This window comes from Archocentrus centrarchus, unplaced genomic scaffold (assembly GCF_007364275.1).
Source record: "Archocentrus centrarchus isolate MPI-CPG fArcCen1 unplaced genomic scaffold, fArcCen1 scaffold_92_ctg1, whole genome shotgun sequence".
NCBI lineage: Eukaryota > Metazoa > Chordata > Actinopteri > Cichliformes > Cichlidae > Archocentrus > Archocentrus centrarchus.
Window position 1 is genome coordinate 21,319 of NW_022060301.1, and position 23,752 is coordinate 45,070.

Sequence of the window (23,752 nt, forward strand, 5' to 3'; positions counted from 1 at the left end):
CTGTGTTCCTGTCTAACCAAAACATTTTTATACTCCTGTTATCTAAGCATAAACAATCTCTGGGCGCTATGAGTTGACCTTCGTCATCCAGGCTCGTTCCAGCTGGTTTTCATGACTCAGATTCCTCTCAGTCATGAGCACATCTTCTTCCTGATGTTCTAATTTAATCAATACATAGAAATCTTGTCCAGAATAATGACAGAACATGGTGACGTTGGCAATGTTCTAATTGTACATTCGGTGGGCGGTCCTCGAGATAAGATGCTCTGAAAGAGAGAAGTTAGTACTTTCTGACCTGTTGCTCTCTGTCTGTATTATTTAATTGTTTATTATTATTTATATATATTTATATATATTTATTATTATTTATTATTATATATATATATTTATTATTTGGTTGATCCACTGTTTATTTAATTTACTGGAGTTTACCCGTAAACATTTGTCCTTTATTCACTTAGTGAAAAATAATCCCTAACAACTCCGTCCTTTTTCACACCATTCAGGTGTGAAAATGTAACACCCCTATGGTTATTAACCTATTGATTAAAACTAAAAACAACATGAAAACAAACAAAATGGCATGATTATAATATATTTTAAAGCACAATAAGTTACTACAAGCCAGAGTTGCTCTAGAATGATATTTCTGTGAGCCACTGAGTTCTGTAATCTCTGTTTATAATAGACAAGGTCACACACACACACACATTTGTAGAGACTGACAGAGGGAGAGAGCCGCTCTCTTTTTCAGTAAAGAATGGAAAAACATATGAAAAGCATTCTAAAGCATAATTGTTATTAGCACGAGACACAAGATCATAAAACATAACCTCAGAATATATCTGTTTAGAGCACATCACATGAAACAAATATTTATTTTCACATTTTCATCAATTAGTATTTATTTGCTGAGTAATTGATCCTGTAATTACAGGTTCAAACCCCCTTTTTTTATGTCCTTTCCCAGGCCACTAATCCGTAGGAAAAGAGGAAAAGTTAGAATTTGTCCATCTGATTTTTTCAAAACATTTTCCCTTCATTAAAATACAGGATTTATTTATTTCTGAGTTCTATGCTAATTTTTACAATGCTCTGGAAAACTGAACTGCTATGGTTAAATATTATTTAGACTGAGTCAACGGCACAAGTCACATCAACGTCATTTCATTCTGCTGTTAATGATGTTCAGGTCTATCACTAAGTTTTCCAATCAGCCTCTGTAGGTTAATTCAATTCAGTTCAATTCAATTTTATTTATATAGCGCCAAATCACAACAGTCACCTCAAGGCTCTTTGTATTGTAGGTAAAGACCCTACAATAATACAGAGAAAACGACCCCCTATGAGCAGCACTTGGCGACAGTGGGAAGGAAAAACTCCCTTTTAACAGGAAGAAACCTCCAGCAGAACCAGGCTCAGGGAGGGGCAGTCATCTGTTAATCAACATTTCTGATTTAATATTATAATTAACCCAATCTAAGTTTTGTTTAATTTTGACCCAAAGGCATACAGTGACACAAACTCTGCTGCTGTACCTTAAATTTGTTAAGAACTCCATCAGGAACTCTGGACTAATTCAGACACCATTCCATTTTCCCAAAACTCCCATCCTCCACACATCAGTCCTCTGTTTGGCAAACCAGCGATTTTTAGTACCATTTATACTCAGATAACAGGCCATCACACTGAAATTTTCCCATCCACAGTGTGACGGACAGGTGTTCCAGTCCGAGGCAAAACATTCCCTGTAAAAAGGCACATTTCCTTATCAGTGGGGAGCAGTTACTGGTACCTAAAAAACTAGTCCAGTTGTATTAAGTTGTACTGATTTTCCTACTGTCTTTAGCTTGAAAATTGAGTCTGAACTGCAGGCCTTTGGGGTCAACATCTAAATTTGAAAAGAACCTGTGGTCTAACAGGTCTAACTATTTAACATGATTTTATTTATTAATTTTACCCACTAAATATAACACCCTGACTCAAAGACTATCCAATTAAAATCTACACACTACAATTTGCCAAGAGACATATTTAACAGCAGAAGTGTATGTTTGAAAAATCTATTATTCAGTGTCTTCATATTAAAGATCTCTTGATTAGTTTAACCCAGTCTAAATTTTCTGCTCTAGAAATTATTCAATCTATTCAGATAAAAAATAAAAATGATTTAATGCTCTGAAATCAACACTTAACACAGATTTAGGACAGAAACCAGGAAAAATAAATACGTATGCTAAAGATCACACAGTCTATGATTAGTCATCCTAGAATCCTGTCACGGTGAGGGGCTGTGTGTGGAGGGAAGGACCCAAGTGCAGGACATAGGCAGACGTAAAGTAAAACTTGTTTATTTGCCGGGACTCGAAAAATACAAAATACAAAAACCAGAAATCTCAACCAGGGCAAAAAACAAACGGAAGCCTGGGAGAAAACCAAAAACCAAAAACCAAAACACACAGCTAGGAGGGGAACACTGGGGAGAACAATGATGACGACGCAACAATGAACAAAGGAAGACTCAGGGCTTAAATACACACAAGGGGATTAGGGCAAGTGGAAACAACAGGGGATGACACTTGAACCACATGAGACTAATGACAAAGGGGAAGCAAAACTAAACACAAAGCACAAGGAACACAAGACTGTCAAAATAAAACAGGAACTGACTAACACAACAGATACTAACCTAAACACAGAAACTTAACAAGGCAACCTTACAAAACGAAACAAAGGAAACCAACCCGCACACTCAAACAACAAACAGAAAAACTAAAAGAAACACTAAGAAAACAACCAGAAAAAGTACAACAAAAGAAAGCTACACAAAAGAAACTCAAAACGCTTGGCCACCGGCCCAGGACCATGACAGTACCCCTCCCTCAAGGGCCGGCTCCAGACGGCCAAAACCCGAAAACAAAAGCCAGACCAGGGCGGGAGGAGGGGGACCAGGACGGAGGGCTCGAGACAAAAACAAAACAAAACCCCAAGGAGCAACAATGTCCAAAAAACAAACCAGGAAAGAAACAGAAGGCGGCAGCACACGGCTGGAAAAAAGTCCAAACAAAAGAAAACACAATTCTGGAGGCCGGCCGCACTCCCAGCGGCGGCGGCGAGGACGAAAGCGAGCAGGTGGCCGACCGCACTCCCAGCGGCGGCGGCGACGAGGACGAGGACCAAGGCAGGCAGGAGGCCGACTGCGCTCCCAGCGGCGACGAGGACGAAGGCAGGCAGGAGGCCGACCGCGCTCCCAGCGGCGGCGGCGACGAGGACGAACGCGAGCAGGCTCAAGGTACTCAAAAGGCTCCAGACACAGGAAAGGCTCAGAACCACCAGAAGAGCCAGGGAACTTGAAGGAGCCAGGAAACTCGAAAGAGCCACGCTGCTGAACAGGAGGCCGACTGCGCTCCCAGCAGCGGGGACGGGGACGAAGACGAAGGCGAGCAGGCTCAAGGTACTCGAAAGGCTCCAGACACAGGAAAGGCTCAGAACCACCAGAAGAGCCAGGGAACTTGAAGGAGCCAGGAAACTCGAAAGAGCCATGCTGCCGAACAGGAGGCTGACCACGCTCCCAGCGGCGGCGACGACGAAGAGGCAGGACTAGAGGCCGACCGCGCTCCCAGCGGCGGCGACGAGGACGAAGGCAAAGAGCAGGCTCAGGACACTCGAAGGGCTCAGACAGAGCGGGACCCTCTGAAGACACGGGCAGCTCGGACTGAGCGGAGACCCCCGGCGGCTCGGACTGAGCGGAGACCGCCGGCGGCTCGGACTGAGCGGAGACCCCCGGTGGCTCGGACTGAGTGAGACTCCCTGGCTGCATTGCAGGGCACGCAGCCGTCTCCTCCGACGACTGGGGCTGCTTTGCAGATGGATCGGGTGAGTCTGAAGATGGAGGTGAAGGCAGATGAAGTGCAGGTGCAGGGTGAGGCGGAGCAGAGGCCCGAGGTGCAGGCTGAGTGTCTGTTTCCCTGGACAGCTGGAGCTGCTCAGAGGATTGTTCAGGTGAGTCTGATGGTGGTGGTGTGGAGGATAACTGGGAAACTGGCAGTGTGGGATCTAACGGAGACTGAGAAGGCTGAGCTGAGGCTGACTGTGAAGGCTGGGACTGAGCTGAGGAGGTGACTAAGGGGACCTGAGGGACCGAGGGAACCTGAGCTGAGGAGGTGACTAAGAGAGCTGAAGGGACTGAAGGCACTAAGGGAGCTAAAGGGACCGAAGGCACTAAGGGAGCTAAAGGGACCGAGGCAGAGGGAGCTAAGGGGAGCGAAGCTGAGGAGGCTGAGGGAGCAGAGACTGAGGGGACCGAAGCCGTTGGAACCAAAGGGACTAAACGGAGTGAAGGAGCTAGGGGAACTTAAGCTGGGGAAGGTGAAGGTACAGAAGGAGCAGGGACTGAAGGAGCTAAGGGTGTAAAGGGCTTAGAAGCACTAACAGAAGGTGAGGGACCAGGAGAGGGAGCAACTAAAAGGACCGAAGGGAAAGGAGCTGAGGGGACCGAAGTTGAGGGGACCAAAGGAGCTAAGGGAACTGGAGCTGAAGGCACTAAAGGAACTGAAGGGGATGAAGAGGATGAGGGAACTGAACCAGAGGAAGTTAAAGGGACTTGAGAGGTTGAGGGGACCGGAGAAACTGAAGCTAAGGCTGGGAGAGCCACAGGGGCTGACTGAGTGCGAGGGAGAGCCACAGGGGCTGACTGAGTGCGAGGGAGAGCCACAGGGGCTGACTGAGAGCTAGGGAGAGCAGAGGCTGGAGCTACAGCCGACTGGGATAAAGCGGAGGCTGGAGCTACAGCCGACTGGGATAGAGCGGAGGCTGGAACTACAGCCGACTGGGATAGAGCGGAGGCTGGAGCTGAGGGAATCATAAAGCCAGGGAGAATCGCTTCCAAAATGAAAAGCCTAATTACCTCAGGTAAGTCATCTAAAAGTCCCAAATGACTGGTTACGAGTCTCTGCATAATGTGTTTAATGGTGTCCTGACAGGCCTCATCGGGCAGCTCAATCCATTGCTCACAGAGCAAAACGACAGTGTCAATGTCCTGTTTGCATTTTTCTGGTGCGTAAACAATCCCAGATGAGGTGTTATTGTCAGTGAGATTGGTATGTGTAGCACTCACAGATTGTCCGGTGGTTTCACACACAGGGACGGTAGATGAGGGTTGTTTTTGCTGCGGAGAGCCACGCTTCCTCCTGCCTGTATGAACAGGAAGCGCAGCAGCGGCAGGCTCTTCCTCCCACTGACGTGCCAGGAACGCAGCGGGTGAAGAGCAGGCTGGTGCCAATGACGAAGGTGGCGTATTCCACTGAGGTGGGGAGGAGAAATACCCACCCACTTTAATCTCCGTCATGGCGGGCAGCGTATAGGCAGCTGTTGCAGCAGGCAGCTGCCGAAACAAAGCATGAGCGACGGAGGTGGGGAGCGGCGATGGCGAGGCTTCCTCCTCCAGCCGGGCCCTCCCAGGGCGAGGCACGTGCCGACGAACCGTGACTCGTCTTCACAAGCGAGCCATGGCTCACACACGTCGGGCTCGAAAAAACTGTAGTCCGCTGGGTCCATAGTGGTTGCGTCGTTCTGTCACGGTGAGGGGCTGTGTGTGGAGGGAAGGACCCAAGTGCAGGACATAGGCAGACGTAAAGTAAAACTTGTTTATTTGCCGGGACTCGAAAAATACAAAATACAAAAACCAGAAATCTCAACCAGGGCAAAAAACAAACGGAAGCCTGGGAGAAAACCAAAAACCAAAACACACAGCTAGGAGGGGAACACTGGGGAGAACAATGACGACGACGCAACAATGAACAAAGGAAGACTCAGGGCTTAAATACACACAAGGGGATTAGGGCAAGTGGAAACAACAGGGAATGACACTTGAACCACATGAGACTAATGACAAAGGGGAAGCAAAACTAAACACAAAGCACAAGGAACACAAGACTGTCAAAATAAAACAGGAACTGACTAACACAACAGATACTAACCTAAACACAGAAACTTAACAAGGCAACCTTACAAAACGAAACAAAGGAAACCAACCCGGACACTCAAACAACAAACAGAAAAACTAAAAGAAACACTAAGAAAACAACCAGAAAAAGTACAACAAAAGAAAGCTACACAAAAGAAACTCAAAACGCTGGGCCACCGGCCCAGGACCATGACAAATCCTAGAGTTTAAATTTGCACATGGGTACATGTGTTATACCTATGGAATAAAATGAAAACAAAAACACTAAAGACTAAAGGTAGAAGCAAACATAAAAACAATCATATAAAATGGTGACACCAAGATCCAACAATATTTTGCCTATGGGAATTCAACAGGGAGTTCTTTGAAAAGGAGCCAGTTTTGGATCCGTTCTTTAGTTTTTCACTTAAAAATTATAAAATTATAAAGTTTTAGTGCAGCTCCCTCCTTTTGGCCTCCAGAAACACCCAGTCAGCCAGGTCACCCGCTTCGAAAGTTATCAGTCCATTAAATGAACGTTATTAGCAGTTTTCAGGCCCATAGTTTAGGGCCAGTAGGGGGCGTCTCCACCTCCTAGCTGGTTGAAAAGGTTGTTATCATTGTTGTAATTAAGGATTACTGACAGACGCATTAAGGATTACAGAATCCATGCTTGCTGACTTCCGGTGGATGTAGCAGTGCTTACAGGTAAGACGAGTTAAATGCACAGCGTTTATATAGCGATATTAATAAGATAGTGAGTGTCAATAAACACCTGAAATGATATTAATGTGCTGTAAGACAGCACTAATATCACAACTCTGAGATGCATTTGTAGAAACTATTGCAGGTTTTTAACGTCTTTGTGGCACTAGCTTAAAGTTTCTGTGAAAATGTTAGCGGGTATCGTAGGAAGCAGTCACTATTTAAACGATGTTATGACAGAAATATGAGCTTCTGTTGGGGATCATTAAGTTACCAGTTAAATAAAATGAATGTTTTCAGCCACAAATAAATTCCCGATTAGCTTCAGTGCATTTATATTCAATATCTGCGAATTCAATGCTTCATTAAGCTGCATCATACTGAGCCAGGGTTATGGACAATGTAAAATAAAATGATATTTGTCTGTACAGAATCTGGCTACCTTCAATCCTCCGTGGCAAACCCGAGGATGCAGCTTTATTCGACCTGCTGGCACCTGAGAGTGAGCTGAAACTTCCAGTAATATTCCCATCATGGAGAGGCTGTCAGACTCTGGGAATCCTGACTCACTGCCCTCAGCTTTAAACAAACCCAGAGTTCATCTCTGTCAGGTTTTGGCCCAGGATGCTTTGGAGTCACTAATCCAGAAGCGTCAGACTACTTACTTTCAACACAATCTTTTTGTTACTGATTCATTAATAATGTTTGTGGAGGGAGCAGATTTGAAAACAGCAAAAAGAAACACTCAATCTTTCTCATCTTTCTTTTTTTTTTTTTTTTTTTTTTTTAAGGAAGAGGAGCTTCTTTAATACTTCAGGCTCTGTCAGCTACCAGGCTGTAAACCTGTTTTGTGCTGCAGCAACAATCAAACATATCCGGTTCATACATTATTGTGGTTTGTGCCTTTGCTTTTTCAGAACTGAATTGAAAATTCAAAGGTGCTGCAAAGCTTTTTCTCCGACAAACTTCTGCCATGAGAGCTGACAGCATGCAATCTCTTTCTCAGTGACATTCTCAGAAACAAAGGTGAGCGATAATACTTAATGTGTGCTTTTGATTAGCATGTTTAATGGTTTGTCATTGCTCATAGTGGCCTTGTATTAATTATACATGTTCCAGAATGGTATCCAGCAGTTTCTTCTTCCACAGAAGTTTCAGTGTGAGGGTGCTGTCAGCTGCAGTGTCATTTAATTAATTTTTTGCATGATTTTTAGAGAACTAGATTTTTCTACCAAAGGGTGAACTAATGTGTTTCCATAGATGACTTCTGTATGTGTATACTTATTAAAGAAAGGCATGTTTCTTTGTCTTTTTTTCCCCTTAGATACAGTGAATGATAAAACATTAGGAGGAGACAAGTGGCAGAAATAGTTTAAAGAGGCCGCTGCACTGAGATCACCTCAACCCTGAGATCAGGAGCTCAGAATAACAAAGCATCTGAAGCAGCTCAGGTTTGGAAAGAAGCTTTACGCATTATCATATTATTACATTAAAAATTGTTAACAGGTTTTGTGATGTGACAAAACCGTGATAGTCTTAATATTTAGCTTTATATTTTTGAACAATTTCATTCAATATAAATAATATAGTGGATTTTGTAACACACAATGTGTTAGCCCTGCAATAAATTTGGCAGCCTGTCCAGGGTGGACTCTTGACTTGTTTGGCTGTCACTTGGTGTTGGCTCTCACTGCGGTATTGTATCACTTCCTGTTCCTGTTTCGGAGCACAGTGTTTTGCTGTCTGTTAGCTGTTATATCTGTATAACTTGATTTATCTGGATAATAACATATTTTAGTGTAATCTTCACCTACTTTAAATAGCATACTCTTTGCTGAATCACCTGTATTCACATTACTCACTTTATTTGTTTTTAGAAATTCGCTAGCTTAGCTCAGCTAGTAGCTTAGCCCTTAGCCAACTCACTACCAGCATGGCTTCTTCTCCTGTCTCTCCTGCACTTTCCTGCTCTGGGTGTCACATGTTTAGTTACTCCTCGGCCTCCTTTAGCAGTAACGGTACTTGTAATAAATGTAGTCTGTTTGTAGCTCTGGAGGCAAGGCTTTCTGAACTGGAGACTCGGCTCCGCACCCTGGAAAATCCTACATCTAGCCAGGCCCCTGTAGCGGGTGCGGACCATGGTAGCTTAGCCGCCGTTAGCTCCCCCCAAGCAGATCCCGAGCAGCAGGGAAAACAGGCCAGCTGGGTGACGGTGAGGAGGAAGCGTAGTCCTAAGCAGAAGCCCCGGGTACACCACCAACCTGTTCACGTCTCTAACCGTTTTTCTCCACTCGGCGACACACCCGCCGAGGAACAAACTCTGGTTATTGGTGACTCTGTTTTGAGAAACGTGAAGCTAGAGACACCGGCGACCATAGTCAAATGTCTTCCAGGGGCCAGAGCAGGCGACATTCATGGAAATTTGAAACTGCTGGCTAAGGCTAATCGTAGATTTGGTAAGATCGTTATTCACGTCGGCAGTAATGACACCCGGTTACGCCAATCGGAGGTCACTAAAATTAATATTGACTCGGTGTGTAACTTTGCAAAAACGATGTCGGACTCTGTAGTTTTCTCTGGGCCCCTCCCCAATCAGACCAGGAGCGACATGTTTAGCCGCATGTTCTCCTTGAATCGCTGGCTGTCTGAGTGGTGTCCAAAAAATGACGTGGGCTTCATAGATAATTGGCAAAGTTTGTGGGGAAAACCTGGTCTTGTTAGGAGAGACGGCATCCATCCCACTTTGGATGGAGCAGCTCTCATTTCTAGAAATCTGGCCAAATTTATTAACCCTCCTAAAAACTGACTACCCAGGGTTGAGACCAGGAAGCAGAGTTGCAGTCTTACACGCCTCTCTGCAGCTTCTCTCCTCCTGCCATCCCCCCAAAACCCCATCCTCATAGAGTCGGTGCCTGCTCCCAGACCACCAAAAACCAAAGCTAAAATCAGCAAAAAGCTATTTAAGCATAAAAATTCAAAAACAATAAATAATACAGCTTCATCAACTGCACCAAAAAATAAAACAATTAAATGTGGATTGTTAAACATTAGGTCTCTCTCTTCCAAGTCCCTATTAGTAAATGATTTAATAATTGATCAACGTATTGATTTATTCTGCCTTACAGAAACCTGGTTACAGCAGGATGAATATGTTAGTTTAAATGAATCAACACCCCCGAGTCACAGTAACTGTCAGAATGCTCGAAGCACAGGTCGAGGAGGAGGATTAGCTGCAATCTTCAATTCCAGCTTATTAATTAATCAAAGACCCAGACAAAGTTTTCATTCTTTTGAAAGCCTGACTCTTAGTCTTGTCCATCCTAATTGGGAAAATCAAAAAGCTGTTTTATTTGTTATTATCTATCGTCCACCTGGTCCCTACTCAGAGTTTCTGTCTGATTTCTCAGACTTTCTATCTGATTTAGTGCTCAGTTCAGATAAAATAATTATAGTGGGTGATTTTAACATCCATGTAGATGCTGAGAATGACAGCCTCAACACTGCATTTAATCTATTGTTAGATTCAATTGGCTTCTCTCAAAATGTAAAGGAGCCCACCCACCACTTTAATCATACTCTGGATCTTGTCCTAACATATGGCATAGAAACTGAAGACCTAACAGTATTCCCTGAAAGCCCCCTCCTGTCTGATCATTTCTTAGTAACATTTACATTTACTTTAATGGATTACACAGCAGTGGGGAATAAGTTTTATTACAGTAGAAGTCTTTCTGAAAGTGCTGTAACTAAGTTTAAGGATCTAATTCCTTCATTGTTATGCTCTTCAGTGCCATGTGCCAACACAGTGCAGAGCAGCTACCTAAACTCTGCTCCCAGTGAGGTTGATTATCTCGTCAATAGTTTTACATCCTCACTGCGTATAACTTTGGATACTGTGGCTCCTCTGAAAAGGAAAGCTTCAAATCAGAAGTGCCTGACTCCGTGGTATAATTCACAAACGCACAGCTTAAAGCAGATAACCCGAAAGCTGGAGAGGGAATGGCGTCTCACTAAATTAGAAGATGCTCATTTAGCCTGTTGCTCTATAAAAAAGCCCTCCATAAAGCTAGGACATCTTACTATTCATCATTAATTGAAGAAAATAAGAACAACCCCAGGTTTCTTTTCAGCACTGTAGCCAGGCTGACAAAGAGTCAGAGCTCTGTAGAGCCGAGTATTCCTTTCACGTTAACTAGTAGTGACTTCATGGATTTCTTTACAAATAAAATTTTAGACATTAGAGAAAAAATTATTCATAACCATCTCAAAGATTATTCTTCATGTTCGGCTGCTTTCAGCACTGCTGGTATTTGTTTAGACTCTTTTGCTCCAGTTGATCTTTCAGAGTTAACTTCAATAGTTACTTCCTCCAAACCAGCAACATGTTTGTTAGATCCCATTCCTACTAGACTGTTCAAAGAAGTCTTTCCAATTATTGATGCTTCAATCTTAAAAATGATCAATCAGTCTTTATTAGTTGGCCATGTACCACAGACCTTCAAGGTGGCTGTAATTAAACCTCTACTTAAAAAGCCATCACTTGACCCAGCTGTCTTAGCTAATTATAGGCCAATCTCCAACCTTCCTTTTCTCTCAAAGATTCTTGAAAGAGTAGTTGTAAAACAGCTAACTGATCATCTGCAGAGGAACGGTTTATTTGAAGAGTTTCAGTCAGGTTTCAGAATTCATCACAGTACAGAAACAGCATTAGTGAAGGTTACAAATGATCTTCTTAGAGCCTCTGACAGTGGACTCATCTCTGTTCTTGTCCTGTTGGACCTCAGTGCAGCGTTTGATACTGTTGACCATAACATTTTATTACAGAGATTAGAGCTTGCTATAGGTATTAAAGGTACTGCACTGCAGTGGTTTGAATCATATTTATCTCATAGACTCCAATTTGTTCATGTAAATGGGGAGTCTTCTTCACACACTAAGGTTAATTATGGAGTTCCACAGGGTTCTGTGCTAGGACCAATTTTATTTACATTATACATGCTTCCCTTAGGCAGTATTATTAGAAAGCACTGCATCAATTTTCATTGTTATGCAGATGATACTCAGCTTTACCTATCAATGAAGCCAGATGACACACATCAATTAGTTAAACTGCAGGAATGTCTTAAAGATATTAAGGCCTGGATGACCTCTAATTTCCTGCTTCTAAATTCAGATAAAACTGAAATTCTTGTTCTCGGCCCCACAAATCTTAGAAACATGGTGTCTAACCAGATACTTACTCTGGATGGCATTACTTTGGCCTCCAGTAACACTGTGAGAAATCTTGGAGTCATTTTTGACCAGGATATGTCCTTCAATGCACATATTAAACAAATATGTAGGACCGCTTTTTTGCATTTGCGCAATATTTCTAAAATTAGAAACATCCTTTCTCAGAGTGATGCTGAAAAGCTCATTCATGCATTTATTACTTCTAGGGTGGACTATTGTAATTCATTATTATCAGGCTGTCCTAAAAGCTTCCTGAAAAGCCTTCAGCTGATCCAAAATGCTGCAGCTAGAGTACTGACAGGGACTAGAAAGAGAGAGCATATCTCTCCCATATTGGCTTCTCTTCATTGGCTCCCTGTTAAATCTAGAATAGAATTTAAAATTCTTCTCCTCACATACAAGGTCTTGAATAATCAGGCACCATCTTATCTCAAAGACCTCATAGTACCATATCACCCCAACAGAGCACTTCGCTCTCAGACTGCTGGCTTACTTGTGGTTCCTAGGATACTTAAGAGTAGAATGGGAGGCAGAGCCTTCAGCTTTCAGGCGCCTCTTCTGTGGAACCAGCTTCCAGCTTGGATTCGGGAGACAGACACCCTCTCTATTTTTAAGATTAGGCTTAAAACTTTCCTTTATGATAAAGCTTATAGTTAGGGCTGGATCAGGTGACCCTGAACCATCCCTTAGTTATGCTGCTATAGGCCTAGTCTGCTGGGGGGTTCACATAATGCACTGTTTCTCATTCACCTTATTTACTTTGTTTATACTCCACTCTGCATTTAATCATTAATTGATATTAATCTCTGGCTCTCTTCCACAGCATGTCTTTCTCTCCCCTCAGCCCAACCGGTCGCGGCAGATGACTGCCCCTCCCTGAGCCTGGTTCTGCTGGAGGTTTCTTCCTGTTAAAAGGGAGTTTTTCCTTTCCACTGTCGCCAAGTGCTTGCTCATAGGGGGTCGTTTTGACTGTTGGGTTTTCTCTGTATTATTGTAGGGTCTTTACCCACAATACAAAGCGCCTTGAGGCGACAGTTTGTTGTGATTTGGCGCTATATAAATAAAATTGAATTGAATTGAATTGAATTTTACCCTGTGCTAGCTAGGATAAGCTCCAAACTCCCTGTTGTCCTAAATTAAATAAGCAGAAGAAGGTGGAGGGATGGACTGTATTTCAGTTATCTCATCTTATATTTTAATGACTCTGATTTGCAATCATGGGAATATTTTTATGTTCCTCCAGCTATTCACTGTCTATCTATTAAGTGTCTGTCATTCTTGCTGTGTATTTTATGGATATTAGACCAGATGGTTGTTATGGTCATATTACAGAAGTGATCCTTACATATCAGATACTCCACAGTCCAACACTGCTGACACAGGAGAGGGATGACATGGAAACAAAAGGTGAGCTAAATTATTTCTTTTCTTTTAATACATGTTTAACATTCACTTGAGTGTTACTTGCCATACATAACTGTGGCTGTACACAACACATCACGCTGCATGGTGCAAGAAAAATGACCAAATCTTCTCTTGTTGTGGTCTTTTGTCTTGAAAGCAGCAGACGCAGCAGACGGCCTTCAGAAGAAGTCCAAGAAGAAATATTTGAGGCCACAGACTGAAACAGTATTTTTACCTGTCATCATGAGACATTTGGGGTGACAGTTTTCATTTTTTGTTGTGCTTAATGCTTACAGTCTAAGACATCTGCTGTTGATATTTAACACAAAGAGAAAAGTTAAACAGCTTTTACAAGTTTGATATTCTGATCATCACTCTGTACATGAGGTGCTGTGATTTAATTTCAAAGGTCCTGGTGAGCCATTTACACCAACCAGGGACAGTTTAATTAGACCACATTTGTATTCTAATTACAAATGTATTCTAACATGTTTTTGTGTTCTCCGTGCTTCAGGTTCACAGCAGATGGAAGGAAACTCAAACAGCCACTAATGTAGCCTTTGTGCTGACTGTAGACTGAGGGATCTCTTCAAATTGTGGTATTCCTCCTCTTCCTCGTCACCCACTGCTTCAGGTCTTGCTGACACCGTCAGACCGCAGCAGTTATGTCATTTAGCCATGAAACATTTCGTCACCCTCACAAAATTATGGTCTACTTAATTTTTTTCAGGCTTTTCAGAAAACACAAAAAAACTGAACCGAATGTTGAAAATTAAATTTAGACAAAAATAAAATTAAAAAATGACTTTGACCATTATTTTAGGAGGGGTGGCGATGTATAACCTTGTTTAACCTATTCAGGAAGAAGCACTGAGATTAATAAGGGTGGTTTCTCAGGGTTGTCTTTGTACACCACTCTGAGAAACTTGCTAAGCATGACAGGGAATAGATATGACGTAAACCCAGATACACTGAGCCTCATGGTGAACCAAATCTGTCAGATAATGACAACAGAGAACCAAGTGCACCTCCCTCCTAAACTCACCAGCTGCACCAACCTGACATTTCTCCTCCCTGAGTTAAATAGATGGATGGAAGTTAGATGAGTACAAACATAAAAACCACTGGTCTGCAGACAGAAGCAGTGAGCTGAAATCAACAGTTGAAACGCACAAAGCTACCTGAGACGTTGTATTGAACTACTATATATAATTGAATTATTTGACCTGACTGGTTTCACCTCAGATGTTCTTCTTTCTCCTTTTGGTAGATCAAAGCATCACGTGCTGTTTCTCCCATCTCTGTTATGATGCCAAGAAGAAGAAGCTGCTTCAGAGAAGTGGGTTTCATGGTCTCAGTGCACAGGCTGCCAGTCACACTCACACACTGCAACATGTGTTTTCACTGCCACAATCAAAACATTGAACAAATTCTTTGATTATGGATTGTTGTTAGGAGCTGTGCTGTGTTACTGCATGCTAAGATGTGTTATTAAACAAAATGGTGCATTCTATTTTGATGACAGCTGCACCCCAAGCTTTTGTTTTAAAAAGTTTATTTATTTTCCAGTGGACAAAATCTTTGCTGTTACACATGTCTCTCATTTTTTCCATATTTCTGTCTCTAGCACTTGAGTGTCATGGCTCTGTCTTTTCTCTGACAGAGAGCCTTTAAAATATTAAAAAGTGCCTATTAATTTTACTTTTAAATCATCTTCATGTGGATGTTATCTTTTCATTTGTTATTTTTTTAATGCTCACACTGCTGTCTAGTGTACAGTAGAGACATTTTAGTTTTCTAATTATGGGACTGGGCTGCTTGTCTGTGATTTGGAAGTTTGTATCTGTTTGTGACTCTGCAGAGATTAAAGCTGTGATCCAGTCTCAGCCTGGATCCACTGAAGGTTGCTAAGCTTTAATTATCATGGTACATTTTAAACTCTGATTAGATACACAATTTGAAGTTCACAATCCAAATAAATAAATAAAATTATAATGACAAACGTGAACAGCTGTATTTATTTCAGAGTAATGAATGAACATTTATTAATTTTTACTTTAAATATTTGGCTTCATAAAGTGCACTGATGTTAGTGTATGTTAATATTGAGATCATTTGTAGGCTGAAATTGTAATGTGGACCTGAGCTGGTCCAGAGAAAGTAAACACATATTCATTAAAATAATATTCAGGTGATGTCTTTACCCTGTGAAATGCGCACACAATGACGTCACCTCATTCACTGCTAGCTACACTGCTAGCTACATCGTATCATTCATGATCATCTGTGTAAACAACGTTTAAAGAAGCCGCCACAGCTCTGCGGCTGTAACTGTTTCAAATCATGTATTTTTGTTCGTTTGAACTCTGAGGATGTTTTAAAAACGGCCTTAAAAGGCTGTTTCTATGGTGGTTGTCACGGACGCCTCAGTAGCTTCTTAGGCTAACCTGGCACGTCCGGTTCCTGCTGCTAGCAGGAACCGAGTGGACACTTTCAAATACCTTTCAAGAGTGGACACTTTCAAATACCTGGGAGTGACCATCTCACAGGACCTGTCCTGGACTCATCACATAAACATCACTGTGAAGAAGGCCAGACAGCGTCTCTACCTCCTCAGGCGGCTGAGAGACTTCAAGCTCCCACTCAAGGTGCTCAGGAACTTTTACACCTGCACCATCGAGAGCATCATGCGTGGGAGCATCACCACCTGGATGGGAAACTGCACCAAGCAGGACTTCATGGCCCTAAAAAGGGTGGTTCGTTCAGCTGAACGGACCATCAGAACCACCCTCCCCAACCTGCAGGACATTTACACCAAGCAGTGCAGGCTGAGGGCCATGAAGATCCTAAAACAGCCCAGCCACCCCGGACACTCTCTCTTCTCCCTGCTCCCATCAGGCCGGCGTTACCGCTGCCTGAGGACTAAGACTGAAAGGTTGAAGAAGAGTTTTTACCCACAAGCCATCCGTCTGCTCAACTCTGAGCCCTAACTGGACCATTATTGCACAATGTAAATATTATAATTTAAAAAGTGTGTATAGTGTATAGTATATAGAGTATAGTGTATAGTGTGAATTACTTTTTTTATTTTTATTCTTCTTCTTATTATTATTTATATGTGTGTGTATATATGGTTGCAGGTACAAAATACATTTCACTGTGCATTGTACTGTGTATAACTGTGCATGTGACAAATAAACACTATCTTATCTTAGCTGTCTGCCGCAGGAAGGCTGCGTCCCATTTCAAAGAGCCGCTGCTCCGCCGTAACTGTGGCTCAAACACCACTTTATCCTTTAAGAAAACGGCTTTTGTAGCCACTGATGATGCACACACACCTGTATGCACGCCACTGTCACAGTGTGACTTCACTAAAACCTCTAAAGTCTTGTTTATAAGATGGAAAATGAACCGGGCAGGGACCTGATGATGGAGACTGGGGCTCTGCAGCTGACGTTTCACAATCCTGATTGACTCCCTGTACATTCATATAATTAATCAGAGCAGAGTTTAGACTGCACAGTGCGCTGTGCTCACTGTTACTGTGTCAGCTGCTGCCTTCATATATGTTACTGCTGAGGTTTGATGAAGCAGGTGGAGGAGAGTCAAAGCATGATCACAGTCAGCTCATCATTTCCATGCAAGGAGCCTGCTTTGATTTTAGTTTGATTTATAATCTCGAACCAAATGTTAGATATGACTGATGGGCTGCAGACCTGCAGGGTGCAACATAACTTTCACCCAAGGATCCCAGGATAGAGCCCATCCCCACCAAGACCCTGGGTGGATCAATGGTGAAAATGAAGACTTATAATCAATATGGATATTAAATAATAATCCACTTCTTATGCAATTTCCTACTTACTTGTTAGATTCAGCAAAAGTAATATGGATGACATTTAGAGTCTGAATTACTAACCCTAACCCTAACCCTAGCTCAGCATACTATGAAGCCCTGGACTGCCAGTATTATTAGTTTGAGAAGGAGAGTAGATTTGGTCACAGTTTTGATTATAAAATAAAAGGAAAAATATAAACAAACAAAAAGCTTAACATTGTGAAGACTTGGAAGAACAATGTGACACTGATGAGAGGATTAGGCTCATTATTTATGATGACTTAGAGCAGTAATTCATGTTCTATTGTGAACTGTCATTGTTTTGGTATGCTTATGGTCACCACCTCCAATCCAATTTAACTTATATGCAAAAACAATAAAAAAAATGTATAAGAATTTGATTTGATTGACAGTATTATCAATAGCACAAGAGCACATTTTTCTAATATTTTATTAAACATTTGATACTTTATTTTAATTATACTTTACTTTGATATTTTATTTTAATGATACTTTATCATATGCCAGTCCTAATGCCAGAAGGATTTTTCACAGCTCCTGCTTTATACAGAACTTTATAATTTGACTTCATGTATGTTTAAAAGGTAATAACTCAATAATAAAAGCATAAAACACTGTTATTATCCCAACTATAATCACTTTATAAAAGTGAATTTCCTTTCTCAAACATGCTGTGAGTCACTGCTGCTGACCACAGCTGAAAACAGCAGTAAAGCTGAGTTACTGAATTCAAACATGTGTATGTGCCTCACTCAGCGGAAGAGGACTCGAAGGACACACAGAGACGGGGTAAAAGTCAAAAATCCAAATCTTTAGTCAAAAACAGGCAGTGGGTACACACAGCGAGGCGAGCAGTCCACAAAACAGTCTGCAAGGGTCACACAACACAGATCAAAATGAAACAGAAATTTAAATAAACAGAAATCAAAAAACTTAAAAGTCACGTGGAACAAAGGGAAGCAGGTGAGGTTACACACTGACTCACAATCAGCTCCAAAGAAGAGAAAACCAAGAAAGATTACAAACTAAATCAGGAAATGACCTCAACATGAAAAACATCTCATGCATCATACATGTACATAAACACGCTGTACAGGTACAATATGGTAAGTGTTAATATTCAAAGCTGGCTCTACTTAAAGCTTTTATAAAGTCACTAAGTCATCAGTGATTAAATTATTCTTTTCTTATGTGCAGTGAGTGTGGCCTGTAAAAATGCCGTTTTTTCAGTTAAACTGAGTTTGTTGAATTTTGTTTGTAAAACAAGTGCAAAACAGTCGTGGTCAGACTTTTACAGTCGTAGCTGCTCTTGCTGTCATCTTCATAATCGTGATCGACACGTGACATCAGTCCCTTCTCTCTGAAGACTCTTTAAAATATCACCTTTGACCTTGAGGGGAATAAAGGAAGCAGAGGTTCAGGCCTGTTACCACGTGGTTTCTAAAATGAGTCGCAGGCAGCAGCCAGACAGTTAGAAAGTAGATGTTTTGAGTGACTGCCGTATGGTTACTATGGTTAGGTTACTGTACTTATCAATACTACATTTATTAAAGTACACAGACCGACAGAACAGATGCTGATTGGTGCAGGAACACGCTCACCTGTGGAGCCCATTGAAGCTGCTGTTTTCTCTTGTTTCTGTCTCAGTCTGCTATTGAAGCTGCAGCCTGTTTGGACAGTCTGATGCTGAGATCCTGCCCATCTGAGTCTGAAAACACACAGCAGTGATTAGTTTGTATTATGGTCAAAGTTGGATCTTTATTTTTGTCCTTCTTGTGAGGCTAAAGTGGCTCAGACTGTCTCTCTGTAACAGGCTCTCATTTGAAAGTAGTGACAGGGTTATCGACTGATCCACATCACTTTACCTGCATGTTTTCTTTTAAGCTGCAGGCAGACTGCCCTCTGCCTTGATTCACTTGTAACTCTGCAGACCAGCTGTCCTCTGAGGTCACAGTCAGCATCTGTAGCAGGAAACAGGAAGTTCAGCTCAGATTCTTCCATCTTTTTCCTCCATGTTTATATGAACACTCCTTCTAAGATGGGCAGCAGGTAAGATTAAAGAGTTACACACTTATTAGACAACAGTAACAGGTATTGCTTGGTTGCTGGGTTTCACTGTGTGTATAAAAGTCCCAAACTCAGCCTATTTATTACAAAAACACAGAACCAATATTCAAAGATTCAGATATTAGCAGCCTGTAAGTGCTGTGCTACACCTGCAGTGCAGAAGAAGATCAGTCAGCAAGTCCAGACAGTGAGATGGAGTCATCTCCTCTGTGACTCCTGCAGTTCTTCAGTCTCTCCATGCTGTCACCATCTGTGAGCCCAAACCTCTCAAACTGTCTGCTGCTTCCTCTGTGATTAAAGCTAGCTGGAGAAAATCACATGCAGAAGTGAAGTATATTATATTACTAAACATTAGATAACTTAGGATCTTCATTTCAACAGCAGAACAAACAGATCAGAGGACAGGTGGCAGCATTTCATAATCATGGACAGTGAGATGTTGGGTGGTGTAGCAGCTCCTGATTCTGAATTAATACAGTTTCTTTCAGGCCCCTCTTCTGTGGAACCAGCTCCCAGTCTGGATTCAGGAGACAGACACCCTCTCTATTTTTAAGATTAGGCTTAAAACTTTCCTTTATGATAAAGCTTATAGTTAGGGCTGGATCAGGTGACCCTGAACCCCCCCCATCTCCCCTAGTGACACTACTATAGGCCTACGGTGTTGGGAACGTCCCATGAATCACTGAGCTTTTTTCTCCACCTCCCACTTTTCACTCATCGTGTGTCTGTACCCACAGCTACCAGCATCAACTGTGTTTGTCCGACTCCTGATGCTCGGTTTTCCCTTTTTTCCTGTAGATGTTTTTCTGCAGATTGCTCAAGCAGTAACTAATAATATTTTTTCAAGAATAATCTCAACCATAGCAAGCTTATGATACTTTGAATATTAAAAATAGTAATACTCTCACTAAGCTATGAACCTAATTACCCATATTCATGACTTATGTAAGGGTGATGCTACAGATGTTACAAGGATAAAACCTTTTGCAGACTTTTATGCCATTCCAAGTATTTTTTATATGGGAACAATCAATTACGGTTATTATTGTGTCAATTATTATTGTAGAACTGTGGCCAAAGTCACATTTGTCATTACTTTATTGTGCTCTACTTGGCAAATGGTGACAAACATCCGGGCAGTTCTTTTCTCCTGTTTTTGTGACCTCGACATGTCGAAGTTACCGAAGATTAAAATAGTGATAATTATAGAAGATATTTCTCTCTTTTCCAGCCGTCTAATCACAAATTTTATACCTCAGTTATTGCACTCGTTATTGTTCTACAACTATGACTAACCTGAGCAGGCTTGGAGCTAAAAGAACAGGACTGCAGGGATTCCTTCTTCCTGAGCTTTGCTTCCTCACAAGACCAAAGGTGGCAGCCTGGGTCACCATCATATCACGGTCCACCTGAGAAAGAAACATGTACAGTAATACGAGGTTTGTTGTTTGACCCTGCAAAAAGACCAAGGTCAGAAAAGCCCAGAGAACACAGATCCACAGGGTCCAACATTCATACTCCAATATTAATTCTTCATAAATGAAGAGCACCAGGTTAACACAGTTATACTAGTACTAGATATCACATTACTTTGTATGAATGAATAATAAACAAGAAACAAACTTTGGAGATGCTGAGCATCAAACTGGAGACCAACATCTACTAAACATCTTTGTTGAAGGAGCCCATCAGGGATCTGTAGAGTGTAAACCTGTGGTATAAGCAGCAGCCACTGAAATATTGCTGTTTTGTTTAATAAGATCCACCACATGAAAGTCAGGGTGGGAGGGTTTTAATAACCTCTGCAAACTGACTGACCTCTGCAGGTGTGAAGTGGTTTCTCCAGCACAGGAAAGCTGCAACCCCCGAATAGAAATCTGACACTCCAGTCACAGGCAAACAAAAAGCTCCAGCAAGAAGAGGCTGTGTGGGTCTTGCTGGATGTTGCTGATCAGAGCCTGTACATCAGCAGAGGGCTTCTGCTTCCACTGACCCACCTGGATAGTGACTGCAGAGCTGCGCTAGCAACAGAAAACAGAAATAACATTTAAAAATCCAAACAGGATTTCTCTAAAGACCACTATGCCATCTTGGAATCAGTAAACAAAAATGCATCACAAATTTATAGAAAAACTTTGATTCTTTTTTTGAATTAAATATGAATGCATTGCTTAACACATCGCAACGGACTTTCTTGAACAATCTAAAAAAGAAGTTAGTCTGTCCACATGTGATTGTCAGGGTGTGGGTGGAGGGCTGGAGCCTATCCCAGCAGGCACAGGCAGGTTTACCCTGGACAGGTCACCAATGTGTCACAGGGCTGATAGAGAGACAGACAAAAGTTAGAGGAACAAATTCATTTAAAATTACTGGCAGCTCACTACAACTACATGTTTGTGTGCTTCTGTCCTCACATCCAACTTCTCAGGACGCTGCACTTTTGTATTCAGGAGGACCAGGTGCTAAAGCAGTTCAGGAGTGTCAAAGCTCGCAAAGCTCCAGGTCCAGATGGTGTCTCACCTGCCACACTGAGACACTGTGCTAACGAGCTTGCCCCATTGTTCACGAACATCTTCAACTCCTCACTGGAGGCTTGCCACGTGCCTGTCTGCTTTAAAACCGCAACCATTGTTCCTGTCCCCAAGAAGCCAAGGATCACTGGACTAAATGACTACAGACCTGTGGCACTGACTTCTGTGGTCATGAAGTCATTTGAGCGTCTGGTGCTGTCCCACCTCAAGTCCCTCACAGCCCCCCTTCTGGACCCCCTGCAGTTTGCCTACAGAGCCAACAGGTCTGTGGACGACACCATCAACCTGACTCTGCACTTCATCCTACAGCATCTGGACTCCCAGGGAACCTACGCCAGGATCCTGTTTGTGGACTTCAGCTCTGCCTTCAACACCATCATCCCTGATCTCCTCCAAGACAAGCTGTCCCAGATGAACGTGCCAGATCCCATCCGCAGGTGGATCATTGACTTCCTGATGAACAGGAAGCAGCACGTGAGGCTGGGGAAGAATGTCTCGGACTCCCGGACCATCAGCACCGGCACTCCTCAGGGCTGTGTCCTCTCTCCTCTGCTCTTCTCCCTGTATACCAACTGCTGCACCTCTGACCACCAGTCTGTCAAGCTTATTAAGTTTGCAGACGACATGACTCTCATCGGACTCATCTCAGACGGGGACGAGTCGGCCTACAGGATGGAGGTCAAACGTCTGGTGTCCTGGTGCAGCCACAATAACCTGGTACTGAACGCCCAGAAGGCAGTGGAGATTATAGTGGACTTTAGGAAGCACACAGCCCCTCTACCCTCCATCATCCTGCCTGACACCCCCATCACCACAGTGGACTCTTTTCGCTTCCTGGGAACTACCATCACCCAGGACCTCAAGTGGGAGCCCACCATCACCTCTGTCGTCAAAAAGGCCCAGCAGAGGATGTACTTCCTGCGGCAGTTGAAGAAATTCAACTTGCCAGCAAGGACCATGGTGCAGTTCTATACTGCCATCATTGAGTCCATCCTTACCTCCTCCATCACTGTGTGGTACGCTGGAGCCACCACTAGGGACAAACAGAGACTACAGCGCGTTGTGCACTCTGCTGAGAAGGTGATTGGCTGTAACCTCCCATCTCTCCAGGACCTGTACACCTCCAGGACACTGGGGCGTGCAGGTCGGATCACAGCCGACCACTCTCACCCTGGGCACAGACTTTTTGACCCTCTCCCCTCAGGCAGGAGGCTACGGTCCATACGGACCAGAACCTCCCGCCATAAGAACAGTTTCTTCCCCTCTGCTGTTGGACTCATGAACAATTACCCTAAGACTGTTACCACCACCCTCCACAAACGCTGATGACCCTATGTCTATGCACCTGTCTGATTGCACTGATGTACATATTAGTGGAATATAGTTTGCATTCTTTTATCTTTTAATTAGTCTCTGCACTGTATATTTTGTAATTTTGTAATATTGTGTTATAGTTATAGCACTAATATCTCTGTATATTTGCAATTTGTATACTTGTATATTGTCTTATAGTTTTTATACTTATTTGTTTTTTTCTGTAAGCACGAAGTACCGCAGCAATTTCCTAATGCTGTGAACCTGTTCACCCATATGGCAATAAAAACCTTCTGATTCTGATTCTGATTCTGATTCTGAATTGTTGTTAGTTTTCTTTAGACAGACCTCACAAAAGGTTGATGTGGTCAGTCCAGTAATCTGAAGATATCTTTGCACAGGGATGAATCCAATACATCTCACCAACTTCATTTAATTCAATTCAATTCAATTCAATTCAATTTTATTTATACAGCGCCAAATCACAACAAACTGTCGCCTCAAGGCGCTTTGTATTGTGGGTAAAGACCCTACAATAATACAGCGAAAACCCAACAGTCAAAACGACCCCCTATGAGCAAGCACTTGGCGACAGTGGAAAGGAAAAACTCCCTTTTAACAGGAAGAAACCTCCAGCAGAACCAGGCTCAGGGAGGGGCAGTCATCTGCCGCGACCGGTTGGGCTGAGGGGAGAGA

The 23,752-nt window shown here is 42.6% G+C and overlaps 2 long non-coding RNA genes across 2 annotated transcripts; one reads left to right on the plus strand and one right to left on the minus strand.

The window, feature by feature from the left end:
• The first annotated feature begins 7,947 nt into the window (after positions 1 to 7,947).
• On the plus strand, positions 7,948 to 13,827 carry LOC115777997 (uncharacterized). The gene is made up of 3 exons (XR_004019730.1): positions 7,948 to 8,100; positions 13,234 to 13,288; positions 13,446 to 13,827. It is a non-coding gene; the product is annotated as an uncharacterized LOC115777997 (long non-coding RNA).
• A 5,627-nt stretch (positions 13,828 to 19,454) lies between these two features.
• LOC115777998 (uncharacterized) lies at positions 19,455 to 21,126 on the minus strand. The gene is made up of 3 exons (XR_004019731.1): positions 21,030 to 21,126; positions 20,508 to 20,620; positions 19,455 to 19,511 (listed from the first exon to the last, which is right to left on the minus strand). It is a non-coding gene; the product is annotated as an uncharacterized LOC115777998 (long non-coding RNA).
• Between the last annotated feature and the right edge of the window lie 2,626 nt (positions 21,127 to 23,752).